We start from the raw sequence: 9,695 nt of genomic DNA, 5'->3' as shown, positions 1-9,695 counted from the left end.
ACAGGGGTATGTCCTCAGTCCTCTACTGTACTCCCTGTTCACCCACTCCATCATGTTCTGACGACATCACGGTTGTAGGCCTGATAATCAACAACTACGAGTCAGCCTATGGGGAGTTGGTAAGTGAAATGGCATTGTGGTGTCATCACAACAACCGCTCCCTCAACGTCAGCAAAGCAAAGAGTTTGATTGTTGACTTCAGGAAGCAGAGAAGGTCACATGCTCCGATCCATATCAATGGGACTGTAGTAGGGGGAGTCACGAGTTAAGTTCCTCGGCATTCACATCACCGAGGACTTGTCCTAGACCAACACCACCACTCTTGTATAGAGGGCGCAAAAGCATCTCTACTTCTTAAAGGCGGCTGATAAAAACGTGGCATTCCGCCCTGGGACCTCTCCCAATACTACTGTTGAACCATGCATCGCGGCCTGGTACGGGAATTGCTCTATCCACAACCACAAGACCCTCCAGCAGCTGAATACGGCCCAGTAAATCACCGGGACCGTACTTCCACCCATCCAGGATAGCTACTCGAAACGGTGCCTGAGGAAGGCACACAGCATCAAGGACCCCCCCACGCCCGAGCTGTTCTCTCCCTTGCAAATCAGGCAGACTGTATCGGAGCATGAAGTCCGATACCAACAGGCTCAGACTCTCCACGTTACATGTGCCAGACTCATTATACTGTTCAATTTACACTTGTCCCCCCATCCCTCCCCAATACGTGTAAATATTGTACCTTTATGTATTATACTACTGCAAAAATATTATATTCCACACCGAGGTAAAGACAGTTTCAAGTTGGATATTCAACGGATATTTGTGCTTTCAAACCACTTGAGCCACAGACTCCAAATAAGTGTCATTACGGTGGAAAAATTGCACAGGTCTTATTTTCACGATTTGAACGTTAATTCGCTTTCCAAAGCTAATAAACATGTGGAAATGTGAGCAGCATTTTGTATTCCTAGTTGAATTAGTTAGGGAGCATAAACAAAGTACAAACGTTTGTTTACATTCGAATTTCAATAGCTCCTTGGTCACTTGACTCAAACAAGGTCCAGAATGTCCACTGACTAAACATCTATGTTGCACACCCTTTATTTTGTCCATTTTCGTCTCACAAGATTTGACATGTATTTTTCTAAATGTAAAATTTCAACAGCTCCTTGGTCATGTGACCTACTGATCTCAAACAAGGTTCAGAATGTCCACTGACTATACCTTCATATCGCACACTCTGATGTTTGTCTACTTACATATCATGCTATTAGACTTAAATCTGTAAGCTTTGCAGGCCTTCATTTTACATGGGTGTTAAAAAATATGTTTAAGTCAACAAATGTTCCATCCTCGCAATAATCTTTCACATGGACACTGAAAAGATCCGCAATTGGCTGTATGTGGAATGGATCAAGGACAGGAGAGGTGTTCGAACAGAGGTGCTTAAAGGAAGGTGCACAGGTGGGCCTCATGAAAAACAATGTTTCATAAGTTATTTTTAATCACAGTAATAGGCAGTGATTTCTAAGTCAGATTGATGAGCTTGATCCTTTTCATAGCATCACTTTCATATACTGTACATGAAGACAAATCCTTCTACGTTGAGAATTAGAAAGCAGTTTCCATAACCTGATAATGACTTCATATTTGAGTGCGTTCACAACAAGCCTCCTGCAGACAACTTGCAAAAAGCAATAGTGCATTTGACAGTTCGTTTTTCGGATGAAAATAGTTATTTGATGCATGGCCTACTATTTCTAACTGGGAAAATAAATTCCTACGTCTTTTGTGAGTAAAATCCTTTTTCCAAAATGTATTTAGGTGCATTTTTGTGAAGAGGTATGAGGGTTGTGATATGGGTCATTTAATGGTAAAATCCTTTAAGGGATCAATACATTTCTATATTGCTTCCCCAGTATCTGCATGAACCATCAGGCCAAGTGTTTTTGGTGAAGGAGGAATCGGAACACGCTGCACTCAAATTCAGGTCTTAGTTATTCCATTGTACTGGATCTAATACATATTAGCATTTTACATACATTCATAAGTGTAATGATTTTTTATTACATACTTTGAAAAACTCTCTTGGCTGCTGGCTCTGTCACTTTCAGACATGCGCAGAGCAAACTGAAAGGGGAAGGATAGCTCTTGACTTGAACCACAGGGGTTCTCTGTAAAGAGAGAGTAATCCAAAAGGCACAGACACTCCCCTTGACTTTCAGTTGGCACCGTTGACCTGTATGTATTCTCTCTTGATTGGCTCTGTGGTGCACAGTCTGGCAGTCTGACTAAAGTGCCAGAGGTATGAGGAGAGACATCCTCCTTTGTATTTATAGCAACAAATATTTCCTAACACTTTGGATCCTATTCTTGGACAGTTAGAAGACACAAGGCATTAATACAAAACATAAATAAATACTAATTACTGTCCATGAGTAACCTCAACCTTGTGGTTCAATGAGTGTTTGGGCCAATAAAGTGCCAACTCAATTCTACCACTGCCTAGTCTCTCATGCCCCTATGAACGGGGACACAGGGAAATGGTTTTTAATCTATACCAGTCCTTTTTTACTGGAGGACACTAACCCCTAATTGGGGCTCTTTTCTTGACACACAGTAGCAGTTAACCAGATAAGAAGTCAAGAAGATCAAAAAGTAGATTGTTGTAAGGGTGTATTACATCCTGTGCTGGCCCCATTGTCATATCCATTCTGGATTCTGAGTGGTAAAATCACAGCTGAATAATGTCTCTCTGTATGTGTATACATTTTCCGCCAAGACAGAACTGCCAAAGGGGGTGGAGTTGCAGTAGATCCAGCCGGCAGAGTTCTGTCATGCTATCCAGGTCTGTCCCCAAACAATCCACCTTTCCAGAAATAAATCTCTCACTGTTGCCGCTTGTTACAGACCCCCCTCAGCCCCCAGCTGTGCCCTGGACACCATATGTGAATAAATTGCCCCCCATTTATCTTCAGAGTTTGTACTGTTAGGTGACCTAAACTGGGATATGCTTAACAACCCGGCCGTCCTACAATCTAAGATAGATGCCCTCAATCTCACCCAAATTATCATGGAACCTACCAGGTACAATCCCAAATTCGTAAACTCGGGCACCCTCATAGATATCATCCTGACCAACCTGTCCCCTAAATACACCTCTGCTGTCTTCAACCAGGATCTCAGCGATCACTGCCTCATTGCCTGCATCTGTAATGGGTCCGCGGTCAAACGACCACCCCTCATCACAGTCAAACGCTCCCTAAAACACTTCAGCAAGTAGGCCTTTCTAATCGACCTGGCCCTGGTATCCTAGAAAGATATTGGCCTCATTCCGTCAGTAGAGGATGCCTGGTTATTCTTTAAAAGTGCTTTCCTCACCATCTTAAATAAGCATGCCCCGTTCCCAAAAAATTGAACCAGGAACAGATATAGCCCTTGGTTCCCTCCAGACCTGACTGCCCTTGACCAGCACAAAAACACCCTGTGCCGTACAGCATTAGCATCGAATAGCCCCCACGATATGAGACTTTTCAGGGAAGTTAGGACCTTATCGGCAGACTCAACAGCCTTGGTTTCTCAAATGACTGCCTCGCCTGGTTCACCAACTACTTCTCAGATAGAGTTCAGGTTGTCAAATTGGAGGGCCTGTTGTCCAGACCTCTGGCAGTCTCTTTGGGGGTGCCACAGGGTTCAATTCTCGGGTCGACTCTTTTCTCTGTATACATCAATGATGTCGCTCTTGCAGCTGGTGATTCTCTGATCCACCTCTGCGCAGACGACACCATTGTGTATACTTCTGGCCCTTCTTTGGACACTGTGTTAACTAACCATACAACTCTCCTTTCGTGGCTTTCAACTGCTCTTAAATGCAAGTAAAACTAAATGCATGCTCTTCAACCGATCGCTGCCCGCACCTGCCTGCCCGCCCATGTGTTCAGAGAACTCAGCTTGATATGGTGATCAATCAGTTGTCTTGTTGGTAGCAGGTTCTCAGCTAAGTCAATGCCAGACTGGTTTATGATGATTTTGATTTTAAAAGTCTTTTTGAGGTTTTTTAAAAGGTTTTTGTAAATTCTTTATTTTTATGTAGTTGTGTGGGACAGCCATATGTTCAGTTCATGCCTATGATTTCAGAGTTCAACAAAGCCAACAACTGCTTCATGTGTGCCACTGATAAAGAACCTGGATGTGGGCCAAAGACTGACTGGGTTAGTAACTTTATTTAACATGTTTATAATCTTTTGACAACAGTGACAGCATGTAAGACAATTTATGATATAACACAATGGAGGGCTAATTCGTCATTCGTTATACTGAATTGATATTTGATATTATTTATAACGTGTTACACTTTGTTTTGTTTTAGATGGACTGTATTGCATGCCAACGGTGGTTCCATGTGCTGTAACTAGGTATGAAGACTAAAGAGTTCAACAGAGTAAAGAACACAAACTGGAAGTGCGGTCTTTGTTGTTGAAAATGTATGCTATATCCCATCCACACTGAAGAGGCTCTGAAATGTACATCAACCAGGGATAAAGAGAAAGTTAACGCTGAAATGTTTCGTACTTATTTGAAGTTAAGTGTCTGTTGACATGTTGAAAAATATTGAAGGTCTACAATTTCTGTTTAATTTGTCAATATTCCATTTTTATTCATTGATTTACTGGTCACCATTACTGTTGATATTAGCTACGAAAGGAGATATCTCTATTGTGTACCACTGTTATACTGTGGACAAACAAACAGGGAAAATAAGTACTTAGAACTACCAATTATTATAAATATGAAATAAAAGAGTAAACATTGGACTGAACCCCCTAATTGTCAAACTAATATTAATGTACAACAATATGGAAGAGACATAACTAGAGGTTATGCAATATGGGTGTATATCCACTGCACACTTCTTGGGTGTGTAATTGACATGACCAAGGAGCTGTTGAAATTTATGAACTATGAACTATGAAAAATGTACGTTACACTGCTTGATTTTACAGCACACAAACAAGAGTGTGCAATATAGAAGGGCACATTCTGCACCATGTTTGAAGTCAGTAACTATTGACATTTTACATATTGAAAAACTAATGTAAAGTCATGTGAGATGAAAATGGACAAACTAAAAGGTGTGCAATGTGTAGGCCCACTGAGTGGACATTCTGAACCTTGTTTGAAGTCACTAGGTCACATGACCACGGAGCTTTTTAAATTTAAAAATGTAAATAAATAATTTAATAGTGTGAGATGTAAATCGACAAAAAAATAAGTGCGCAATGTGTCTATACCATCTGGTTAGCTAGAACCAATTTTGAAAATTGTAGGAGTAATGGTTAGATGTCTATTGAAATTTGATCCTTTTGATTTGTCACCCAACTGCTGTTGGTGGACGTAAGGAAGACTACAGGCGAATATCCACCGCCATTTACGTCAGTCATATCATTTCTTTGTTGCTTTGAGAAGGAACCTGCAGGTAAGCATTTCTTTGGACGATTAATCCAATGCGGACAATTAATAAAACTTGGGTGGGGGTCCGAAATGGCACCCTGTTGGGATAAATCTTACCATTGTCTTTGGCTATGCCGGATTAAGTGATATGACATGCTATTCTATAAAATAATTTATCCGCAATTAATATTACCTGATTGAGCTAATCATGTAAATGTAAATAACTAGAGTCGGGACACCACAAAATAATATTTATAGAGCTGTTATCTTCAGAATAAACTCTTAAAGACCTAGTAATATTTTACACCAATAGCAGTCAATATTAATCGTCATCTTAATTCAGTCTCATCTGAAAGTTGTAAATTCTTGGTTATCTGCACAAACCCTGGCTAACAAGTTGAATCAGCAATACAAAATAGGGTTTAATTATTTATTTACTAAATACCTAACTAATCACACAGAATAACATATAGACATAATTAATCAACTTGATTACAAATTACGCCATAAAGGAAAACGTCCCTAGCGGGCGGAACAGATATGACAGCTTGTTACACAAAAGAAAAGGGGCTGGGTTTGAGTGAAAGAGCGGGAAAATTGAGGAACAAAGGGCGAAGCTGTGCTATCGTAAATACAGTATCTTATGCATTTGAAATTACCGCCCATTTGGAAAAGGAAAATGCAATAAATATTTACTCTGAGCTGCGCTTCAGTAGGTTGGTGGTAGATGGAAGGCCGTGTTGCCAAACCTGGTCCTTCGTCCTTTGAAGAATGTCTCTGGTTGTCAATTGGATACGTTGTAGTAAAATCAAATTTATTTATATAGCCCTTCTTACATCAGCTGATATCTCAAAGTGCTGTACAGAAACCCAGCCTAAAACCCCAAACAGCAAGCAATGCAGGTGTAAAAGCACGGTGGCTAGGAAAAACTCCCTAGAAAGGCCAAAACCTAGGAAGAAACCTAGAGAGGAACCAGGCTATGTGGGGTGGCCAGTCCTCTTCTGGCTGTGCCGGGTAGAGATTATAACAGAACATGGCCAAGATGTTCAAATGTTCATAAATGACCAGCATGGTCGAATAATAATAAGGCAGAACAGTTGAAACTGGAGCATCAGCACAGTCAGGTGGACTGGGGACAGCAAGGAGTCATCATGTCAGGTAGTCCTGGGGCACGGTCCTAGGGCTCAGGTCTTCCGAGAGAGAGAAATAAATAGAGAATTAGAGAGAGCATATGTGGGGTGGCCAGTCCTCTTCTGGCTGTGCCGGGTGGAGATTATAACAGAACATGGCCAGGATGTTCAAATGTTCATAAATGACCAGCATGGTCGAATAATAGTAAGGCAGAACAGTTGAAACTGGAGCAGCAGCATGGCCAGGTGGACTGGGGACAGCAAGGAGTCATCATGTCAGGTAGTCCTGGGGCATGGTCCTAGGGCTCAGGTCCTCCGAGAGAGAGAAAGAAAGAGAGAAGGAGAGAATTAGAGAACGCACACTTAGATTCACACAGGACACCGAATAGGAAAGGAGAAGTACTCCAGATATAACAAACTGACCCTAGCCCCCCGACACATAAACTACTGCAGCATAAATACTGGAGGCTGAGACAGGAGGGGTCAGGAGACACTGTGGCCCCATCCGAGGACAGCCCCGGACAGGGCAAAACAGGAAGGATATAACCCCACCCACTTTGCCAAAGCACAGCCCCCACACCACTAGAGGGATATCTTCAACCACCAACTTACCATCCTGAGACAAGGCCGAGTATAGCCCACAAAGATCTCTGCCACGGCACAACCCAAGGGGGGGGGGGGCGCCAACCCAGACAGGATGACCACAACAGTGAATCAACCCACTCAGGTGACGCACCCCCTCCAGGGACAGCATGAGAGAGCCCCAGTAAGCCAGTGACTCAGCCCCTGTAATAGGGTTAGAGGCAGAGAATCCCAGTGGAAAGAGGGGAACCGGCCAGGCAGAGACAGCAAGGGCGGTTCGTTGCTCCAGAGCCTTTCCGTTCACCTTCCCACTCCTGGGCCAGACTACACTCAATCATATGACCCACTGAAGAGATGAGTCTTCAGTAAAGACTTAAAGGTTGAGACAGAGTTTGCGTCTCTGACATGGGTAGGCATGGAGCTCCATAGGAGAAAGCCCTGCCTCCAGCTGTTTGCTTAGAAATTCTAGGGACAATTAGGAGGCCTGCGTCTTGTGACCGTAGCTTACGTGTAGGTATGTACGGCAGGACCAAATCAGAGAGATAGGTAGGAGCAAGCCCATGTAATGCTTTGTAGGTTAGCAGTAAAACCTTGAAATCAGCCCTTGCTTTGACAGGAAGCCAGTGTAGAGGCTAGCACTGGAGTAATATCATCAAATTTTTGAAAGAAAAATTGCTGCGTGAAAGATGATATACTTTGTCTGTCCTAACCCTCGTTTGCAGCGACTGTTGCTAACTCAGCGGCTAGGAGGTATCACTTCTGTAGTGAATAAGAGTTCAAAGTTCATACCATTCGCAACCAAAGCTCACGCTGATGTTGGCTTCGTTCTGAACCATTGACATCGGACCGCCGTCCTACATCCTCGGAACAGGAGGTTATATTCTCGTCAAGGCTTTATATAGGAAGGGAGATGGCGTGTTTGAAAAGTTTTATAGCCCATGTCCCTTCACAGGGGCAGGCCACTGAGCAGAGCCCTAACTTATGAAAACCCAAATCTCACATTTTAGAAGTTGAAACTCACATTTCATACCATCACAAATAATTTCATATTCAAACATTTAAATTGAACAATTCCATGTGAATCCGATGTGTAGACTTTCCACTGTAGAACATGTCATCTTCTCATTGATGAGAATGTCTCAGATGACATCATATTCATTAAGTACCACTGCATATGTTCAATTGGTCAGATTTCCCACCACATTCTGATGTTCCCAGAAACTGTTAACCAAGGTTTTTGCAAATGTAACATCAGTAGGGTAGAGAGGAAAAGGGGTGGGGGGGTTATTTGGACTGTCATAAACCTACCTCCAGGCCAACGTCATGACACCATTAAGGAACAGCTGACATTGAATTCTTTATTTTTATTTTTTTAAACAGCATAGTTCTTGTTCATTAATATTCAGAAAGCAAGTCAGAGAGGAAATAAAACAGACCACATTCTTTATTGTACAGAATTTCTCAAGTAGAAAGTTCAGATTAACTCGTACAGGTGCAAAGCAGCAAGAGTGACAGAGTACATTGCAATTCCAAAATTCCTGATAAACTGGTCTAGTTTCACACCTGAGAAATCTTCATAAGGCACCATGGTTAAAGTCTGGACATTGGTCAGAACAAGTCATACAGAGATCCAAGTCAAACATAGACCAACACACAGACAAACAGTTGTGCATGTTGTTGAAGTCCCTCGCCACTCCAAAAAGGCTATTGTGCACAATATATAGTATACAATCTTTGGCAGTAGTCTGAGCCTGTAGGGCAATTGTATAGCATTAGCTTCAATAGAACTACTATCATTTAGCGCATTCACAGCTCCATATAAAGCCTTGAATGTGCAAGACTCCCTCTCATTGGACGTGATCAATGCCAGCATGAGGTGGAAGGCATGTGGATAAGAATGACATTGAGAAAAAAAAAAAGAAAATTAAAGTTTAGACAACTGGGAAAAAAAGAGAAATAGATCAGTGCAACAAATCCCACCATTATTATTATATTTTTTTAAATACACAAATAAACGTAAATAGAGTGATCGCTTGTAAACTTCAGGCACAGCCAATGCGTAAACTGCACTTCACTGTGCGAAGTACCTGAAGATGTGCCTGCGGCTTGGTTTTACGTACATGTATAAAAATATATATATATATAAAAAAACTAATTTGGCCCGCCACCATTCTGCTTACAACAGCAGAGTCAACGAAAATCACCCTGTTTAAAGGTCCAATGAAGATGTTTCTCAATATCAAATATGTTTTGGGTAACAAGTAAATTATTGTGATTGTTCATTAAAATGGTCAAAAATAACAGTATAGGGCAATTGCTCAAGCAAGGATTTTGCTAGGACTATCTGGGAGTAGTCAGAGCGAGGAGGGGACTGAAAATTAGCGGTTATTGGCAGAAAGGTTTGGAATGCTTTCTTATTGGGCTATTAACTAATTTACTGCATGGTGATGTAGAAGACCAAAACTCCATACCACCAAAAGAGGCTGAAGTTCAGGCGGTCTTTTCAAACAGCATTTACACTAAAAGGGC

The sequence above is a fragment of the Oncorhynchus nerka genome, linkage group LG9a (assembly GCF_034236695.1).
Source record: "Oncorhynchus nerka isolate Pitt River linkage group LG9a, Oner_Uvic_2.0, whole genome shotgun sequence".
Lineage (NCBI taxonomy): Eukaryota > Metazoa > Chordata > Actinopteri > Salmoniformes > Salmonidae > Oncorhynchus > Oncorhynchus nerka.
This window is presented reverse-complemented; position numbering follows the sequence as displayed.